The sequence below is a fragment of the Oxyura jamaicensis genome, chromosome 4 (genome assembly GCF_011077185.1).
Source record: "Oxyura jamaicensis isolate SHBP4307 breed ruddy duck chromosome 4, BPBGC_Ojam_1.0, whole genome shotgun sequence".
NCBI classification, from domain to species: domain Eukaryota; kingdom Metazoa; phylum Chordata; class Aves; order Anseriformes; family Anatidae; genus Oxyura; species Oxyura jamaicensis.
This window is the reverse complement of record NC_048896.1, coordinates 1,124,693-1,134,292: the sequence shown is the minus strand read 5'-3', so window position 1 is coordinate 1,134,292 and position 9,600 is coordinate 1,124,693. Positions and strand designations below refer to the sequence as shown.

Below are 9,600 nucleotides of genomic sequence, written 5' to 3'. Positions count from 1 at the left end.
GTCTGGCTGCCCTGGTGTGTCCCTGCAAAGTGGTTATTGCTGCTGGGGGGAAGAAGTGGCAGAAGCCCTTTGAAATGAAGCATCGAGGTTTCCACGAGCGACATCTCCAAGTCAGCCGGCGCAGATCGGCTCCGGATGGGATGTTGGGCTCCAGCTCTTGCCTCGTGCTGCGGGGAGGGTGAGGGGCTTGGGGGGTGGGATGCCAGGGATGGCTTTGGGGCTTGCAGCGAACCTGGGCTGCGCTGGCAGATGGAAGGGTGCTGGAGGTGGTGGGCAGGCCGATGGTGCTGGGACAGTGGAATGGAGGGATGGTGGGATGGTGGGCAGAGACCCCTTCTGCGTTCCCCAGGCTGGGTGATGGGAGAGAGGAGATGAAGGGCAGAGCTGGGCAGCACAGCAGCGTGCCAGCCCTGCCATGGGGCTCCCCACGGCTTTCTCTAAATGAAAAATGAAAAAGTCGGCCCAGGGATGCAACTCCACCTCCATGTAAAACACTAAGAAATAGGGCAAGGAGGGGATTATCCACCTGTGGCCACTGTGCAAGGCAGGAGCAGGCTACAGACATCCCAGAAGTGGGGTGCAGCGGGGGCGCAGGCTGCCCCATGGGCTGAGCTGCACCCCACGGGCTGGGCTGTGCCCCACGAGGGCTGGCAGCGGGTGGTCTCACGGCTTTGGGGCGCCAGGACACATCTCGGGGGGGGGGGGGGGGGGCGCCCCCCCCCCCCGGGGGGGGGGGGGGGGGGCCCCCCCACACTGCCCCAGGGCTCCCTGCTCACCCCCTGATTAATGGCTTGTTACACAGAGCCCAAGTTCCCTGTGGAAACAAGAGTTTCCGTTTACCCAATTAGAGCTAAAAATGTTATCTCATTTATTCTGGAGGCGGCAACATTCAAGAATTAATTTTTCGGGGTATTTCCCGGGACATTTCTCTCCCAAGGCTGCTTTTGGAGCAGCTCTTGTCAGACAGGACGTATGGTCTACAACACACATTGCTTTTAAGGCCAGCGAGAGCAGGTCTGGTATTTCTTGTCCGGGTCCCATGAACAGTGTTTTCTTTGGCTCTGCAAATCATCCATTTAAAGTGGATCGTGGCTGAAGAATGACAGGGGTCCAGTGACAAATTTTCAACATTATTTGAAAATCGGGGCAGAAAGCAGGGAGGTCAAGTCCTAACGCGGGCGATGAGGGGAGCAGCGGGGGGGGGGCTGCGCGTGTTTCTTCTCACATGTGCTCAGGGGCTGAAAACTGGGAAGAAAAATCGCACCCAAGTTCCTCAGCTCCCTCAGGAACGTCTAAAGGGGAAAATTAATGAGCTGGAACGTCACGCCGGAGACGGGCGCGGGGGACCTGACAGCGCCGGCGGCTGCGGGATGACGAGTGGTGGTCACCTTCAAGGGACGGGCTGGCATCGGGGGGTGCGCGTGCCATCTGTGGCCGGATCTGTGCAGGCTGCCAAGGGGATTTTTCTGCCCGATCTGCTCTGGCTGGCTGCGAGGGGCCAGAAAGGCCCTGGGAGAAGGGGCAGCTGCTGAAGCCACACAGCAAAAAACCTGCCTGTGCGCAGGAGACGGGACGGAGCGAGCAGTCTGGGCATGCATGGAATGGCTTGGCTGGGCTCAGCCAGCGGGCTCGGCAGCCTCCGTGGGCTCTCCTTTCGGCTGCTTTTCCCAGAGCCTGCCCAGCGACGGGCTCTGGGCTTTGTCATGAGGTCCCCTCGCTGGCAGCAGCCTCCTGTCCTGGCGCCCTCGGTGCCCCCAGCCCCGCCGCTGACCCCCGGCACCCGCCGCGCGCTTTGGACACCGCCGCTGGCCGGGGGTGTGCAACCCCGGCAAAAGCCTGGGGAGAGGCAGAGCGCTTTGTGCACATTGCTTGTGCATGGGATTCAAGTACTCGGTTGCTTTTTATTTAGTGCCAGAAGAAACACAAAGCCGGGCAAATCCACCCTGCCAAATACAACCCTGCCGCTCCCTCTCCGCTTCCCTCGCCCTGTGAAGGGCTCCAGACCAGGCCCCGCGTCCCCGGGGGTTGGTTAAGATCCTGTTGCTCAGGATGAAAGCCGTGATGGTTTGCTGGAAGCACAGCCAGGAAGGCCAAGCACCGTCCCCGGTGGGGTGCCTCCATGCCAGCTATGTGTGCAGAGGGGGCGCAGGGTGGGCACGGCCGCAGCTTGGTGTCAGCCACCCTGCACCCGGCTTCTGGGCAGGGCTGCCACGTCCTCATGAGAAGGTGGTGGGCTCTGGGGGAATCATCGGCCAAATGAAAAATAAATCACTCTATATCCCAGCTGCCTTGTTGTTTGCTCCATGTTTGGAGGTGTTTTACAATTATTTCATCCTTTAAAGTGTTTTTCTGCCTTCTGAGATGTGCCCTGACATTTTGCTTGAAAAATGCAGCTTGCGAGGCAGAGGGTCAGGCGCTTTTCTCTGCCCTGCAGGGTGAAAGCTTCCAGGTTTTCTGAAAGCTCTTCTGAGCTTTTTTCAGAAAGGGCAAATTAAGCTGTTGAGTCTTTTGTTTTCATTCTCCCTACCCTCAGTGTTGTTGCTGTTGTTGTTTTGGACGTAATCCCCATCCAAAGCTCCTGTTTCCGTCCGGGCTTACTTTCGGGGCATCTCAAACACGCCGGCTCTGCCCTGGGCTGCAGCAGGTGCCAGCTCCTGGGGCTGGCAGGGTTCACCAGGGGGGACACGAGCGGCTGTCCCCCTGCTGCAGGCTCTGGGTGCCCCCCTCGTGCCGGGGGTCACAGCAGTGTCACCTGCTGCCTGGCAGCAGCCGGGCCGGGTCCGCGTTTGAAGGCGCTGCTAATGAATAACCAGCCCAAGCCTCCTGGGAAAGTTAAAACAAACTTTCTGCGTCTTTAGTGCTCGCTGAACGAATTCCCCCGCTCGCAAATATCAGCTGCCCCCCCTGCCGCATCCCCCAGCTTTTCTGCTCTGCGTGACGTGCCCTTCTCTCAGACAACAAAACAAAGCAACTCCTCCCAAACGCAATGAAGCGAGCTGCATGCGAGTGCCGTGGTTTAGACCCACCCTTGCTCTGCTCCCTTCCAGTTTTATCTCCCTTTCCAACCATCAGGTGCCCACAGGGCTGCCTCGTTTTCAGGCTGGCTGCTCCCCTGCAGTCCCCCTGGGCCAGGGGGGACCGGGCTTTCCCTGCAGCCCCGGCAGCCAGGGTTAAAAATGTTTTCCTGACACCTCTCACCCAGAGCCTGCCGACAAAGCGGGCCAGAGGGGCTCAGAGGAGGTATTCAAGAGGGCTCTGAGGATCCTGGTGGAAACGCTGCGCTGAAGATTTCCATCCTCCCCCCCCACCCAGTGGAAAGACGAGAACAATAAGAAGGAGGCAGCGCACTTCAGCTGCCCCCGAAGAGCAGCACAGAGGTGTAGCTCAGCTTTCTCACTTGTCTGTCTTCATGCAAGGTCCTGGCCCCGGTCCTGCCAAAGTGCGAACCCTGCTGGCAGGGAGGGGAGGAGAAAAAGCCCCCAGGTGACCCCCCTGCCCCCCGGGCTGGGTGGGTGATGCTGGGGTGCGAGCAGGGCCCCTGGGTCCGCTCTGAGCCGCAGCAGCGTGGATGCACACACGCATGGAGAAACGAACCCGCAAACGGCACCGGGAGCGCGCCTGCACGCACAAATGCTTCCACAGACACATTTCTAGGTAATAATCCCCCCCCGCTGCTTTCTTGCCTTGATCAAAGCCCAGACGTGAGGGAAGTCCATCTGTGAAAGATTGAGCCATGCGTTTTTTTGCGAAGGTATATGGGCTGGCAGCGAAATTTCTCTGACAAGTCCAACAGGGAAAAATGGAGAAATGAAAGCCTGTAAGATGTGCGCATTTCCCAGATGACTGGTGATGTGTGTGGGTAACATATGGGCAGTCTGTGCCCACTGTCCCACAAAACATGCTGATTTCACACTCGGCTTTCTCAGATTCCCTGACAGCTCCGCAGACCGGCTCCGACAGCCTGGTGCTCGGCTCCGCGCGGTCTCGTGGCCGTGCGCGGGGACCGCGGCCCCGCTAGCGCACGCCTGGGCGAGGGGCTCTGTGGGGGGGGGGGCAGGGGGGTGCAACGTGGCCAGCCGCGAGCGTCAGCTTGAAACAGCTTGCAGGAATGCGAGTTTTGCTTTCTGCTGTCACGCGTTTCTATTTTTCATGAATTCTGCAGCTCTTTTAGGACTGAAATAGCACGAGGGCTGCTGCTTCCCTTCTGTCTGCCAGCCTGGCTCCGTGGCTGCCTGGCAGCCTTGGGACGCGGGGTGCCCCGTGGCAGCCGCTGTTGCCCCGTGCTGGGCTGCTCCTGCTCCCGCCCTTGTGCTTCTGCCTGGTGCTGGGGGGATAAAGGCACGGCCACCTGGCAGGACACGGGTCTCTCTTTGGCACCAGCTGCGCGGCTGGGAACCAGCCTCAGTGTGCCGCAGGAACGCCTCCGTGTGTCGTGCCTCGCTTTTTCTTCTTCCAGGATGACAGGACCTGGAGAATGTTGTCGGCGTCATTCTGAGGTAGCACATACAAGAAATAATGCAGAATCAAATACGTTTTGCTCCTTTACCTTCTCATTTAGGGATTTACCGAGCAGCGAGAGCATCCAGGTGGCTGCACCTGACAGCCTGGGTTGCGTTTCCCTTCCATGAGTTTGCCCTGCACCTACCTGAGCCTGTCTGCAGCTCTGCAAAATCCTGTGGCGGTAAATCCCGAAGGATAATCCTGCCTTTGTGGGAAAAGCCAATTTATTAACCTTAATGGAGTCCAGAGAAACCTGGGGTTTCTGACTCCTGACGTGGGGAAAAGCTGAGTTTTGTGCTGCTCCCTTGCAGTTCCCTCCTCTGCACAATGAATTTGCTTCTAACCCAAGAAAGGCAAAGCAGAGAAACAGGGCTGGTATTTTTTGATTCCTCCTCCCCTGCACCAAGCCAGCCCGGGTAGAAACAGACCTCTCGGATTACCCCCACAGAAAGGAGGCCTGGGAAAATGGAATAAATTGCCCAAACTCGTACACCATCTCAGGCCAGGACCTGGTCCCTGCAGCAATCGAAGGCCTTAGGGTGGCCGTCCAGACTTTGTGCTTGCTAAATGCCTTGGTGCCTGGTCTCTTAAAACCTTGGAGATTTGATTCATGGCATCAGAAGGAGCTCCAGTGGTAGATCAGAGCGCCTCTGTGCTTGCTGGGGTCTGTGATCTTCACCTCTGTGACTGTATAACATAACAGGTCTTGGAGGCATGAAGCACTTCTGCCTGGTGATATCAAAGTTTTACATGATCAAGGGAAGTGCTGATTCCCCTCCAATTTCTTGGGAGCACAGAAGCAAAAACCTTGCAGTCAAATTACTAAGAAAGCGTCTTGCAGAGACACTCTCGAACTGTTCCCTTGAGTGCATCCATCAGAGGATGAAAATTTTGAGGATGGGGAAATAATAGTCGCATGCTCTATTTTTACATTAACTCGCTAATTCTGGGTATTTGCGGGGCCCCAGGTGGAACTAATGCATGTTCTCCCTTTATTTATTATTATCTGCATTGTTAAAATATGTACACCAATCCTGTGAGCAAGCCTAACTGGGGCTAGCTCTGAAAAGGTTCTGCTCAGCTGCAAGTCTCATTTGCTTGTGCAGTCGCCGCGCTGGAGTGGGCAAACCAGGTAAAGCAGAGCGTGAGAGCAGCTAAGTGGCCTCCTCAGAGCACACTTCTGCATTTAGGCACCGAGGGCCGTTGCTGGGCTCGCTGATTTAACTTGTGGCTACCCACACGCCCGCATGAGAGACCAGAGCTGCTGAGGTGCTGGCTCCAGGGGAGCAGCCTTGGGCCATCCCGCATCGGTCCCTGGCCGCGTGCCGGGAGGAGCGAGCTGTGCCCAGGCTCAGCAATGCAGCCGGACCCCAGAAGTGCCCGCGCATGGCACATTGCTCCTGTCCGTGCTGCAGGGACAACATCTTTGGGGTCCTTCCGACGGGACATGCATCCGAACTGCAGGTTGCTGCCGATGCTGCAGCAGGAAGCAGGCTGCTCTGTCGGCGGGCGGCACGCAGTGTGTGTGGTGAGCCCTGTGCTGTGTGTTCAGACCCTGGTTCTGGACAGAAATATGTTTTTAATACTCCAGTGATGGTATCTAATATTCAATAATTATTGTGGCTCCGTTTTTAAGATGCACTTCAGATTTCCCAGAGCAGTTATTGAATGTGAGTGAGATGCAAATTAAACATTAAAATCGTATTTATGGTGGGGTTAGCAGCAGCTACATAATCTTACATACAGAGCAGGCCACAAGAAGCAACCAGCCGGCTGGGAGACCTCCGGGAGGATTTGTTGTAAAAGCAAGTGGCACATCATTAGCCTCCGATGCAAATCCTGTTGGATGCGAAGGAAGCCCACGGCCAGGCGGGTTCTGCCCGTGCTGGACCCCAGGGCAGGCACCACCTCTGGGTGGGAGATGTGGAGCTGGTGCCGGAGCTGAGATGGGGGCCCGTCCTTCAGCTGCCTTCGGCTGCCTGCTTGTTATGTGCAGAGGCAGGTGAAACCCTCTTGGAAGAGATGTTCCTCTGATCACTCCTCATGTTCCACCTTCTCCTCCAAGCTGCAAAATGCTGTTTCAGAGTGCTGGAGAGGGCCGGAGGAGGAGGCAGTGGGCGTAAGCTGGTGCATGAGGAAGTCTTCATAAAGCTCAGCATTGAGCTTGAGCGGGTGGAATTTGGAAACTCAGGCCCCAACCCTGTGTCTAGAGCCCCCTGTTGAGCCATAGAACTGGAATTTGATTCTGCTGCTCACAAGGAATGAGATGGAGATGAAACCAGGATGTGGAGCAGCCCTCATCCGGCAGCGCCCGCGCCCCAGGCGCGAGCTGACGCCCCATGGATTTCCAGCCGGTGAGCTCACAGCCACGGGGAGTGGGTGGCGTGGAGAGGAGTGTGGAGGAGACCCGCGGCTGGGGTGGTCCCGGAGTGGGCCTGACGGAGCCGCCGACAGAGGCTGAGTGATGGCCCCTGCTCACGGCGCTCGGGAGATGGTGCAGAGCGCGCTGGAGGAGCCGCTCTCATTGTCTGGAGGAGCTCGTTCTGGGGAAACCACCGGGAGGATAACGCCAGAGCCATAAAGCATGCTGCTCTCTCTTAATGAACGCAGCTCACGAGGGACCAGGACTATTTTTTACTCCGTCGTTATTCTTTCCTCAGCTCGGAGAAAGTTGCTGAGCCGTGTGTCTGCCAACGGCAGGCCAGATGCTGCGGCGGACCCGGGCCAGCACGCCCTGGCCAGCTGGCCCCACGGCCCCGGCACGGAGCTCCTGCCTGCTCCTGCCTGCTCCTGCCTGCTCCTGCCTGCTGCTGCCTGCTCCTGCCCTGCCTTGGCCCCTCTGTGGGGCCACAGACACAGGCAGCAGCATCGGGGCTTTGATGTCCTAGAGCTGCTCTCAGGAGAGCTGTGCTGCAGCGTGCCCTGGCCCCGTGAGGAGCCCTATTAGTGCTGCCACTGGAAGAAGAGCAGTAATTATTCCCTAAATCGAGGCTGTGGAGGTTCTTGGAAGAAAAGAGAGTCTCCAGAGTATGAGGGAAGTGAATTGCATGGGAAGCACTGGGATGTGTTGTTTTCTTCCTCCTGCAAAGCTGATCTGCAAGACCCCTCTGGGGTGCCTTTATGGACTCCTGCCTCACTGATGAGCGTGGGACTCGAGCACAGGCGGTGCAGGACCCAGACAGCTCACACATCCCTCCCCAGACCTCTGCCTCCAGGGAGCTGCTCCAGAGCCTGAGGATCCCATGGGAAAACACGGACGGAAGAAAAGGCCTGAATGGACATCTGGGACCAAAATACCCCAAATAAATATTTACTGACATCTAACTCGAGCCTGTGCTGCTGAAGGTGAGCAGCTGCTCGTGGCTGCGAGGTGCTTGCTGCTTCAGCCCTATTTGCTTTTCCCATGATGTCTGCCTCGCTGCACTGGGAGCGCTTTCTCTGGTGGCAACGTTTCCCCTGTACTGGGACAGGAGTGCTGGTGCGTCCTGGCACCACCTTCCTCACCGAAACACCCCCGCAGTGGCATTGCCATCAGCAGTGGCCGATGTGAGGCCACGCGTCGACTCTGCTGCCTGTAGGGCAATGAGATGGAGATGAAACCAGGCCCGATGACGTGGAAGGACTTTAAAAAGACGATTACAGGATTTATGGGATTCATCTCTTTTTCCCCCGTGTCGCTCAGGAGCGATGCTGGGACACCCAGCTGGGATCGTGAGATGTGCAGGGTCCTTTGGCCGCCTGTCTGCGGGGACCTAAATCCTAGCGCTCTGTCTCCTCCACGGAGACAAATGACATCCTGCAGCACAGGTGCTTTAAAAAGAACAATAAATTGAAAGCTCTTCGCCGGGCTCAGCTACAGGGCCAGGATCCTCTTTCAGAGAGTATTTTAGGACTCAAGGCACCACAGCTGTTTGTGGGCTAATCCCTCTGCCCTCCTCCTCAACCTCGAACTGGGACTTTGCAGACCCACTTAAACTGCAAATAAATCAGGAAATGGCACTTTGTCCTTTCCAGAAATAGGCCAGCTCTCCGGAACCCTTTGAAAGAGGCACCCGAGCCCCGCATCTGCTGAGGAAGAGACTTTGCCGCAAGCAGGCTGTTCAGCAAACCTTTCCTGAGCAGATGCTGGTCCCAAATGCCGGTTTCAAAGCCCACACTTGCAGGGGTTCCTGCGTGGGGACAGGTCTGGGGTCACCATCAGCAGGTCCTCTCCGTGCCAGCCCCACTGGCACAGCCTCCCCTGGACTCCTCAGGGGTCGTGGCTGGCTCCAGCAGGACGGTGCTTCATCTCCTCGCTGCAAGAGGAGGCTTTTAGCCGAAAAGCATGGCATGGAGGTGGTGACGTTTGCTGCCAGGGGTCTGATGAGGATTTACATCTCCACTCTGAGCGAACCAGGCTGGCTTTCTCCAAGGCTCATAGCCCCGAAATGGGCTGCACTGGTGGAATTAAGTGGGAGCACGAGTGTCAGCACTTTCAAGCCGGTGAAATGTAGGGTCTGTAAAAGCTGTCAGGAGAGAGCTGAGGTCCCCGCGGTGCTCCTGCCTCAGCCCTTGCCAGGTCACCGAGCACAGCAGCCATCGCCTTACCCCGCCGGAGCTTAGTGCCCGACCCGTGCCGCTGTGCTGGAGGCGAGGTGAGTGCTTTCCTGGAGGGTTCACACAGGGCCTTGTGGATGTCTCCTGCTGGCACCCAGGACAAGACCCTGGTGCTCCTACAGCGACAGCTGGCTCCTGGCTGAGATGAGGTCTGGTCCATGGCGCAGAGCATCCCTGGGACATCCTCACCCTCACAGCCCACGAAGGTGCTGGGTTCCCCAGGCGCTGAGTCCTTGCTGCCCAGACCCATCTGCTGCAGGTATTTTTTCTGCCCCTATTTATGGGCCCCTTTCTCCAGCTCAGGGACCAGCGAGGCAGCGGGGTGTGAATGGGAATAAAATGAGAACCTAAACTCTGTGACTAACACAAAACCATCCGGGGTAATGAACAGCCTCTGGGAGCAGAGGATGCCGTGCACTTTTCTCCTCTGCAGAACAATATTTCCAACATGTTTTAAGCGTCATTAAACAGATAATTAAACATTCCCTCACAGTTTAATGTATC

General features: G+C 57.2%; 1 long non-coding RNA gene across 1 annotated transcript; it reads left to right on the top strand.

The window, feature by feature from the left end:
- Window positions 1-6,545: 6,545 nt before the first annotated feature.
- LOC118166487 lies at window positions 6,546-7,827 on the top strand. Its single transcript, XR_004750526.1, has 2 exons — window positions 6,546-6,854; window positions 7,716-7,827. It is a non-coding gene; the product is annotated as an uncharacterized LOC118166487 (long non-coding RNA).
- Window positions 7,828-9,600: the final 1,773 nt, after the last annotated feature.